Here is an 11,248-nt window from a genome sequence, read left to right as displayed (position 1 = left end):
CCTTGTAGAAGGAGCCAATCAGGAATGAGCAGCGAGGAGGAGACGGCGTCTGGAGCTGTTTACAGCGATGTTTCACTCCTGCTCTACCTGTCTAATGCCCCACTTTCATGCCATTCATCTCTCTCTCTCTCTCTCTCTCTCTCTCTCTCTCTCCCTCTTTCTCTCTTTCACTCTGGCACTGAAATATAGAGTGGTGGCAGTAGTTAGGGGTGGTTAAGGGTTCTTCATGTCTCGTTGTCTGTAAGTGTTTTGTAATGGTCTGACTGCCATGTACCTTAAAAAGAAAAATGACCAGCAGGCCAATGAATGAATGAATGATTACATCTCTCTCTCTCTCTCTCTCTCTCTCTCTCTCTATTTCTCTCTCTGTCTCTCTCTCTCTCTCTCTCTGTCTCTCTCTCTCTCTCTCTCTCTCTCTCAGACCTCGGTCCCGGTCCAGAGACAGTGGGGATGAGAATGAGAACATTCAGGAGCGCCACTTCCGCCCTCACTTCCTGCAGGCGCCGGGCGACCTCATCGTGCAGGAGGGCCGGCTGTGCCGCATGGACTGCAAGGTGAGGATGACCACCGGACCCTTCATCACTCTTCATGACACTCTGCCACTTACCCACACACTCATCTCACAGCAGGACTTGAAGGAGGATGAGGATGATGGCGTGTGTGTGGGTGTGCGTGTGTGTGTGTGTGTGAGCGTGCGTGCGTGCGTGTGTGTTTGTGAATGAGGCTTCATCTAAGTGATAGAGTCTAACCCTGTGGGTGATATCCCTCTGGGTTCCAAATGATAGGTCTGCATGTGTGTGTGTGTGTGTGTGTGTGTGTGTGTGTGTGTGTGTGTGTGTGTGTGTGTGTGTGTGTGTGTGTTTCTCTATGAGATGCATTCCATGCGCGGTAGAAAATATCAGTGTTGAGGCTCCATGTTTCATCACTCGGCCGGTGATGAATGCTCCAGAGCGAAAGGGGAGAGGACAGACTCACCTCATGTCCTATGTTTCATTTTCATTCTCTCTCTCTCTCTCTCCCATTCTCTCTCTTTCTCCTCTCTTTCTCTCTCTCTCTCTCTCTCTCATTCTCTCTCTCTCTCTCATTCTCTCTCTCTCTTTCTCTCTCTCTCTGCCACCCTTCTGCTTGTCTCTCAGCCCCCTCCTGTTTCTAATTTTATCTCCAGCTTTCCTCCCAAATCATCTCATTTTCACTTCACTTCTCTCCTCTCCCCTCTCTCTCGCTTCAAAATTCCCCCTCTCCCCTCTCCAGGCTCCAGGCGTGTGTGTGTGTGTGTGTGTGTGTGTGTGTGTGTGTGTGTGTGTGTGTGTGTGTGTGTGTGTGTGTGCGTGCGTGTGTTTTCTCTGTGTGCTCTTGGCTGGCCTGTTTCCTTCTCTCACTCCCTGTCTCCTCTCTCAACCTCCTCTCGTTTGCTTTCTCTCTCCCCTCTTTCTGTTGTGGTCTCCTGTTATCTCTTGCTGCCTCCTTCTCCTCCCTCCTCTTTCTCTCTCTCTCTCTCTCTCTCAGCATCCCACTCTTTCTCTTTCCTCCTCCCGTCCTGTTTGTCTTCAGTAGCTCCCTGTAGCGTGGCTATGTGACTGATGTGTAGAAGCCCCGTGCAGTTCCATACAGGGATTCACACGCTCTCAAGAGGGACGCCATCTGAAATAAACAGCCACGGTCTCCAGTGGCAGACAGGCTCCTAATGTCAGGCATATTTATAGAGGAGATTTATTTCCGAAAGCTTTTGAAGCGCTCCAAAATGTTCCCAACTTTTTAGAGCCAAAAACAGCCCCCCCCCCTTGGCCCTTTGCTAACGGAAGTGCATCAAACCTTAACCCCAGAGGCTCCGATCAAAGTAACACACACACACACACACACACACACACAAACAAACACACATACACACAAACAACCCAAAAGGACAAATTCCACAATCGCATGGGAGTTACGAACACACAAAGGAAGACTCATGAGTTTCCATTAGCACACAACCATTTGCAACCAAACTCTTGGCATTGAATGGCACTGTATGCCTTTGTGCTACGACAAAAACAACACACACACACACACACACACACACACACACACACACACACTCCCACACTCTCCCACAGACAGGTGGTCTGTAGCAGGCACACCTGAGGGAGGAGTAGGTGTCAGGTTTCCCTGGAATGTGAGGACCGCCGTAAATAGAATCAGGCCCTTTCACAGGCGAGTGGTGTTCCCATGACAAACTCCAGTGGGGATTAAATCAGCCGTATACAGGTGGGGGTGTTGAGAAGTACAAGGACGTGTTTACCTGCCCGAATGTGTTCTCACACTGGGCCTTGTTTACAGACACCCACCCACACCGCCCTCACAAACACCCGCTGACAAACACCACCATGTAATGCTGATGAGGTGGACAAACATGACGTTATTCATGGCAGTCACAGTGCTATTCAGTGGCCAACAACCTTATAAACAGTAAACAGTAAACAGTAAACACATGTTAGGGGATAGTGCTGCATTATTTTATTATTGGGCTGTTTATGCTGCTGGGTGAAGTCATTATCATACTCAATGGTGTTCATAACAGCTCAATCCATTCCTGTTCCATTTAAACAGAGTTATAGTATGTACATTAATCTATATGCACATTTAGTCATTTAGCTGATGCTTTTAACACAAAACAACTTAAAGTGTAGGCAAGAAGTACATTTTACACTCTAATGAAAGTGAACCCACAAGCTTGGTATTAATAAATAAATAATAATACATCTACTGTCAACATTGTTACATTGGGAACAGAAAAGGTGTTTTGAGTGTTGTTGTAAGCCGAGCTTGGTGCTGCCCCCCACAGGTCAGTGGCCTCCCCACGCCTGACCTCGTCTGGCAGCTGAATGGCCAGATCATCCGCCCAGACTCCGCCCACAAGATGCTGGTGAGGGAAAATGGTGTTCATTCATTGGTCATCGAGCCTGTCACTAGTAGAGATGCTGGCATCTACACCTGCATTGCCAGCAACCGCGCCGGGCAGAACTCCTTTAACCTGGAGCTTATCGTTGCAGGTACGTGAGTTACACACATGCACTCATCTACACACACACACATGCACACACACACACACACACACACAAACTCCAAAACACACCCATTCTTATCTGGATGCAGTAATGCAGTCCTTCAGTGGAGAATGCACACCCTCAAACTTTGTGGACTGATTGCAAAATAGCACTTAGCTCTCAAGGGGTATTAGCATTTATCATTTAGCTGACAGATCTTACTCAGAGCAACTTTCATCATACTTAAGCCATACAATTAATCAGACTTCACACTAGTACCTTCATATTGCCAATCCAATGGCCAAACAGTAGAAGTGTAAAGTATGAACGAAGATAACTGAACGGATGGTAAAACCTCTCCCCCTCTTCCCCACAGCCAAAGAGATGCACAAGGCCCCCACCTTCGTTGACAAGCTGCAGAACACGGGCGTTGCCGAGGGTTACCCCGTGCGCCTGGAGTGCCGTGTGTCCGGAGTGCCCTTCCCACAGATCTTCTGGAAGAAGGAGAATGAGTCACTCACCCACAACACAGACAGAATTAGGTACGCCACACACACACACACACACACACACACACACACTAACACACACTAACACACACACACACACGCACACACACACACACGCACACACACACACACACTCTAACACACACACACACACACACACACAAACACACACACACACACACACACCACACACACACACACACACACACACACACAGTTCAGGGCGGACACACAGGTAAAGGCCCTTCCTTGGTCCACCGTGGTCAGATTTCATGCGTTTGCCTTTTCATTTCTTAACAAGTCTTGGCTTGGCCATAGGTTTGGCTGCTTCATGAAATGTTAAATTCTCGTTTATATTCATATTAAAAATCTTATAATTAAAATCTTAGTATGGAATTCCTCAAATGCCCCAAATGTATCTAAACTGGACGATGACTATTGCAGTTTCAGCCAAACTCAGCCCCAATCAAAAAACACAAGAACAAGCTGACAGCGCTATATAATGGGCTTATATAACAGCTTATATAGCTATATTTCTACTCATAGAGCACTCAAATAGGGTGACCAGACATCCTCTTTTACCCGGACATGTCCTCTTTTCGAGACCTAAAAAATGCATCCGGCAGGGATTCCAAAATCGTCTGGGATTTTGCCTCGTCGGATATTTGTGTTTCTCTGGGTCTTTCCCAAACTAGTTATTACCCACCTACAAGTTTTGGAAAGGGTATCTCCCTCACGTTCCACCTTCTTGCGCGAGCTCTGACTGTACAGAGAACTCTCATTGGTCGACCGCCTTCTCAGTGTTGCCAGATGTACGATAATTATCCTCCAAAAACGATAATTTTGAGCATTTGGTACGATACTTCGCCATTTCCAATCTGGCAACACTGAGCACATTGCCGCCTCCACTAGTTGCATTGTTAACAACAGCACATGACATCTGCATGTGAATAAGATGTGAAAACTTTGTCGCAGGGGAGGGGGCGGGGGCGGGGGCGGGGGCGGGGTCATCTGTATGTGAAGAAGATGTCAAAACTTTGTTGCTGGGGAGGGGGCGGGGTAGTGTATAGCATGCCACGGCGAAGTGTCCTCTTTTTCAAAAACTCAAATCTGGTCACCCTAACTCAAAGCACTTAACTACAGGTTAATGCCTTAGACATTTACCCATTCACACACAAATGGCAGAGACTACTATCTAAGGTGGCAACGGTTAGTGGTTCAGTGTCTTGCTCAAGAACTTGGGACCAAACTAGCAGCCTTCTGATTGCTGAACGACTCCTCCCCCTTCTGAACGACTCCCCCCCCCCCCTGAACGACTCCTTCCTGAACGACTCCCCCTCCTGAACGACTCCTCCCCCTCTCCTGAACGACTCCTCCCCCTTCTCTCCCTCCTGAAGCTCTGTGTCCCCCCTTGGAGCCCGCAGCCATGTGTACTGTGGTGCAGTGACTTGAGAGCATCACCAGAGCCAGGCCGTATGGCTGCCGCTACGCCATATATGGTACAGTTGGGGTCGACTGCTGGTTTAAACTGCTACCACATGTCAAAACAAACAGTAATTAAATCCCCCCCCCTCTCGTAAAGAAAGCATACATAATGTGAACCACAGCGAGCACCCCGACTCCGACGCCACCGGCTACTGTCTGCTGTGCATCAGAGGGAAAGGCTCTCATAGCAATTTGCTTCAAAAGCTTTTTTTTTTTTTCAACCACTGGCTTAATAGAGTGGCTCTCTGTGTGCCTTTGAAGTCAAACTCAGGGTGGAGCCGTGCTTGGCCAACATCAAGATAATGCTAAACTTGATTATCATGTCTCCGTCTACGCACAGAGTCCACTAAGGTTTCAGCAGGGGTCTAGGCTCCATCAAGACACATTCTGTCTTGGGCAGGACTGGACTCGCATAAAGTGCCTGTCATTGTCAAAGTGGAAGGACTGCCAAAGAAATCAAATGTTGTTGGTCTTCCACCTACCCAAAGCTTCTAAACCCAATTAAAGCATGTATTGCCATGTTAATGCAGCTAGTTGTTTCTAGCCTGGGTGCCAGAACGAACTTAGCCCCGCCTACACCACAACATTTGAGGTCGGGAAGTTCGGTCTTGCGGTGTTGCTCCGTTGGGGAGAAACTATGTCCGAACAAAAAATTGTCAGGGCGGGCTTTATACGATGATGGACAGATGATCAACAGTAACGTAATCAACCACGTCACCAAAAAGCGCTTGGGTTGAATTAGTTTTCAACAAACATGGCTGCCGCTGGAGAGCTGAGATGTGTAGAGTCGATTTTAGACTGTTCATCGACTACGTTGCTCTGATTGGTTGTAGGTCTATCCAATTGAGCGAATAAGCATTTTTTTTCCTGTTTCGGTTGAAACGCCCCATAATCACAGCCCAATGGAGCAGTATCAGACTCATATTCTGACTAGAATTATGAGTATGACATCGTCAGGCTAAGTTGTTTCTGGTTAGCTTAGCATCCCTTTCAGCTCTAACACTAAGTGCAATAGCTACATTAGTTCAGCTTCAAAGTCAGGCATTTGATTGAATCCAATTTCAGTGATATAAAATAACCAAACAGCTGATTTACCAATCTAAGTGACTGATGAAATCTGTGAAGCATCTGACATGCCTTGCTAATCAGGTCTTTTTTTAACTTTCCCCAGTATGCACCAAGACAACTATGGCTACCTGTGCATGATCATTCAGCCAGCCATGAAGGAGGATGCGGGCTGGTACACAGTCTCAGCTAAGAACGAGGCTGGCATTGTGTCCAGTACTGCACGACTTGATATCCACTGTGAGTACTTGTGTGTGTGTGTGTGTGTATTTGTGTTCTGTGTGTGTGTGTGTGAGTGTACCTTAAGTTTGCGAACAATTCATGAGACTTAAACACATACTCGTTAAGTTCCACCATAGTTTCTGTGTTAAATGCTTGTGTGTGTGTGTGTGTGTGTGTGTGTGTGTGTGTGTGTGTGTGTGTAAATGCTTGTTGTTATAATTCCCATCTGTGCAGAGTTTATACATTATTTCCTCATATACTACCTGGTAAACATCTGCCATTGCTTACCATTAATGCATAATATGCTCATAAAAGTTTTTTCTACGGTATGCACCTGTTTGCAGAATAGCATTCACCATCCAAGTGTGTGTGTCTGTTTCCTTGTCTTAGAGTGTTAAGTCCATAGGGGGTAAAAGTACACATTCTTTACTCAAGTAGAAGTAAAGATATTTGTGTAAAAAAGTAGAGGTGCTCATTCAGTTTCAGTGTAAAAGTAGACATTTCTATTGGCTGTTAAGTACAGCAACAAAGTATTTGTACTTCGTTACCTTAATAAGTGTTAAGAAGAACACCATTTCTTACTGATGAGTGCTTATTTTTAGTAAGTTAGTGACCCTTTATTGCTGTTCTGGAGTGGACAGTGTAGCATGTTTCATTGGAGGGATTGATTCAGTACTTTCTTTAATTCAGTGTTGCAGTGTTTGGTTCTGCAGCGTTGTGTCTTTGGAGAACAAGCGTTCGTGTCATTTACACGTTTTTTCCTTCTTGTTGTTGTTCCAGCTCAGTGGCAACAGACCCAAACTCCCAAGCTCAAGAAAGTGCGTCCCTCGACCAGCCGCTACGCCGCGCTCACGGAGAGAGGCCTGGACGTGAAGGCCGCCTTTTTCCCCGACTCCAGCCCGCTGCAGCCAGGTGGCCTAGTGGAGAGCGAAGACCTGTAGGGCAGGAGGCAGCACTTGCTGACCTGACCATGTGACCTTTTGACTTTTTTACCGCAGCACCACCGTCCACAACCCTCTTCCCCCAACCCACCCCACACCACCCCCACACACACACACACACACACACACACGGAGAATGGGAAAACAGAAGACATTGAAGATAATGCCGAGGATGGAAAATGGCCGACAAGCACTGCCAGCCAATGAGGTTGCTTGCTTACAGTGGCTGTGCTTTATGACATATAACGTCTGTAGCTCTAGCCAAGCGGTGCCTTTGTCAGTTCTATTACAAGTAATCTGCTTCCAGTGCTCTGCTCAACCAAACCAGGACGCTGACATTTCACAGGCTGCTAATTTGTTTTGATGTTCGGCCTGGTGACTTTTTCTTTCGGGGGGAAGAGGTGCTGTGAGTGCAAAAGTGAGGTCATATCCTGCCTCTGCAATGACTGTTTTTGATTGGTTAAGGCCAAGAGAGATGCTGAGAAATGCTGAGAGATGCCAATCATTCATACACAAACACAAACACAAACACTGCCACTACTAAACAAACACACTCTTTATTTGTTAAGATAATGATCTGAAACTCATAAAGTGAGTTAAGTTGGGTCTTAGCACAAGTGCCTGAGAGACTTTGTTATACTCTCACTGCAGGAAGATGGGATCCAGTCTAAAAACACATTTCATTTGGAATACAAAGTAGCATCTAGTTCTGCATGTTGCCATGGTGCCCTTTTGAATACTCTGTATGTATTTACTCTATGCCGTAGTTTTGATGTATTTATGAAAAGAGGTTGGTGGTGGTGGTGGTGGTGGTGGGGCAGGATAGTTTGGGAGGGCAGTTAACCCCTTTCCGGAACAGAATATTTCGGATTAGTAGCAGGGAATTTGGGAAAGAGGAATAGCCATAGGAACATCCACAGGCAGAACACCAGAGGGTGGTTGGGGGTTGGGGGTGAGGGTGGGGGCGGCCTCATCAGACAGCACTGGAGGGGGTTCAAGACGAAAGGGGAGACTCCATAAACACACAAGCTTGTTTCATATACCTGCCACAGCATAGCCTGGGTGTGGTAACATCACATTACCATTAGTTTCACTCTAGTCTGGGAATAGATTAGAGGTTAGCATAGTAAGCACCATGGGTTTCATCAGCATTGTCTGGTGATGTATTTAGCACGGTAACATAGATATTGCACAAGGCCGGGCCTTACCTAGATTATTTTCTCTTTCTTTTTCCTTTCTCCGGGTCAGAAGACCTTGAATCAAATAAAACTGACGTGTAATTTTGATCATGTGTGAAAGATCTAAGAGAATGTTGGATGACAGTGCTGTCATTACAGGGCACTGTGAAACTATGGAAACCGGAGTGATTGACAGGCAGTGGAAGTTGAGGTGTGTACTAGTGAGCTGGGAGTTAGAGAACTGGTTTGAAATGGGTTGAGTTGTGTCAGAAAATAAAATGAATCCAATGTTTTTTTCAACATGAGTGAATGGAGTATGAAAAGACAAGAATGTAGTTTAGCCACTTCAGTGACACATATTAAAAAGGAATAGAGGAATGGTTCTGATTGCTGTGACGATGACAATGATGATGACGATGATGGTAATGGTGGTGCTGGGGTACTGGTGAGAAAGAGAAGAAAAGATGAACTGAAAACGAGAAGGATGAGAACGAGGATGGAAGGAGTCAATGTGGTGATGAAGAATAGTTCCCTTTTTCCAAATCTTTACAACATTTACTCCAACATGACCGTGGCAGTTGTGTAATCATGCTCAACAAATCATTAAAAAAATTATTTTTGTATGAGTTAAAAAAAAATATATGTGATTAAGCGCAATTGTTACTTTCTTCCTTTCTTCCTTTGTAGGGACACTTTATAGAGACATGACAGTAATCATGTTCATACTGGTAAAAAACCTGCCTGGTCTATATTTAAATCCATATTAAATCTAATACAAACTATGTAATGCATACCAGGTCACTGAGGCCTATTTCTATAATTTATATATCAGTGCATATTCAATTCTGGGGTACTTTTCTTTGAATTCACTGAATTTTATAGGAATTATTAAATAGAGGCAATTGGGATGGCAGATCAGCTGATAGACTCACACCTCTCAAGTCTAGATTTCGTATCAAGCATTTAAAACATTTGATTACAGTGATATTTTTACATTATATTTGCAATGCTATCTTCTTGTTCTTACACACAGCACTTCATCCTGCATGTGCTGTGGTCACTACACCCCAGCTAGGGTACTCTTACTCAAGCCAGTCTGTGCCTGTATATGGATTGTTCTCCTGATACTATTTTTGTGTATGAACGATAATATAAATAAAAATCTCTGGAAGAACACTTTGCTCGCGTGGGCTCTTTTAAAAGGCAATCCTTGGCTTACGGAGCCTAGTAGACTTCAACCAGGCATTATACAAGATGCATTTACAGTCTCTGCTGGTTAGCGGTTAGCTGGCTAATTGGACCACCTTGTATGTAGCCTTCCTCACAGAAAAGAAAAGAAAGCTGATATTGAAATGCTGTTTTTTTTCTCCCTTGATTGTTAATGTGTTATGTGTGTTTCCAAACATAGGCAGTTATTTGACAAAATAATGAGATGAGTTGTGTTCAGTGGTGCTATAGAATAAGACAGTATTGAACGCTTATGTGTGATGGTGGTATGCATTGAAAAGTGTGTTTATGGGGAGTGGTGAGAGTATGCGTATGCACACATATGCAAGGATATGTCTGAGTCGGGTGTGACTGTTTATCTGTATGCGGGTTGTGTGTGTGTGTGTGTGTGTGTGTGTCAGATCAGAGGCAGAATAACAGATGAGATCACAGCGTTTCAGGACCCTCAGCCCCTGCGCGTGACGCCAACCACCCCCCGACCTCATCCATCCCCACCACAAGCCTCCAGTCGAAACTGGAGCCCCAAAAAAACACTCCCCTGGCAGCCTAAAAATAACCTGCACCCCGTCCCCCCTAATCCCCTCCAGCTGGAGCCGGACCCCCTGACCGTGGCTCTACGGGGGGCTTGGGGGGTGGGGGGGTGGTGATGAGGGGCATCCCAGGGGACAAAGATGAAACATGATAGTGAGGTCTGGGTTCCCCTTGGTCATGGAAGGGATGAGAAACAGATCGAGCCCCCGACACGCAATTTCCAAGATACTGAAATGGTTGACGAGGGGCCCCCACAATTCAAAGTTCATGTGTTAAGTATGCAGCTACACACGTCTCTATGAAACTCATTCATGTGTTAAGTATGCAGCTACACACGTCTCTATGAAACTCATCACGGCATCCTGCCGCTGATAAAAACCATTCAACACTACCGGCCCCTGGAAAAGCTTTATGGCGGGATCTTCATTAGGCAACACTTAGAAGGGTTACAAAGAATTCCACAATTCCAGAAGACATCTGCTGCTGTGTATGTAATACACATCCACATGTAATTGAACAATTAAAGGGAAGGCGTTTAAGTGAAACACTTACTTATGAATCTGTCCATCCTGGCGTTTAAGACCATCTTGTGTCAGTGGGATTAGCATAAGACAGATTTCACGTCAGAAGATACAAAGAAACACAGTGACCACAACAATCCTTCTTTTGGTGGAAATAAAAAGGCATAATTAGAATGTAAAAAACGCGCTGTGATTCTTTTACGACAGATAACAGATCTCTCTACAGACTCTCGCCACATCTTAAGTGGCAGCGCAACAGCGAAACTTGGTTTTAATTATGTGTTGCAAAACTAAGATGCAGTAATGTGTCTGTGAATAGACCACAGAGACAAATCTCATTTGAAAGCATCTATAGTCCCGAGGGCTTAATCCCTCTCCTGCTTGGAAACAAGTTCAAACCTTCACTTGCAGACATTATCCATGCATCGTTTGTTCAAGAGAGACGCCTTTCAACCAACATGTGCGGTGGTAACAGCTGACGTAAACAGGTCAGCCGTGGCCTTGGCTGCACTAACAGCATGCATGTGGCTTTTCCTCCGAGCA

General features: G+C 45.6%; 1 pseudogene; it reads left to right on the top strand.

Moving 5' to 3' along the window:
* The window catches only part of LOC116222035, a 34,156-nt pseudogene extending 24,556 nt beyond the window's left edge, over positions 1-9,600 (top strand).
* Positions 9,601-11,248: the final 1,648 nt, after the last annotated feature.

This window comes from Clupea harengus, chromosome 10, assembly GCF_900700415.2.
Source record: "Clupea harengus chromosome 10, Ch_v2.0.2, whole genome shotgun sequence".
Taxonomy (NCBI): domain Eukaryota; kingdom Metazoa; phylum Chordata; class Actinopteri; order Clupeiformes; family Clupeidae; genus Clupea; species Clupea harengus.
This window is presented reverse-complemented; position numbering and strand designations above follow the sequence as displayed.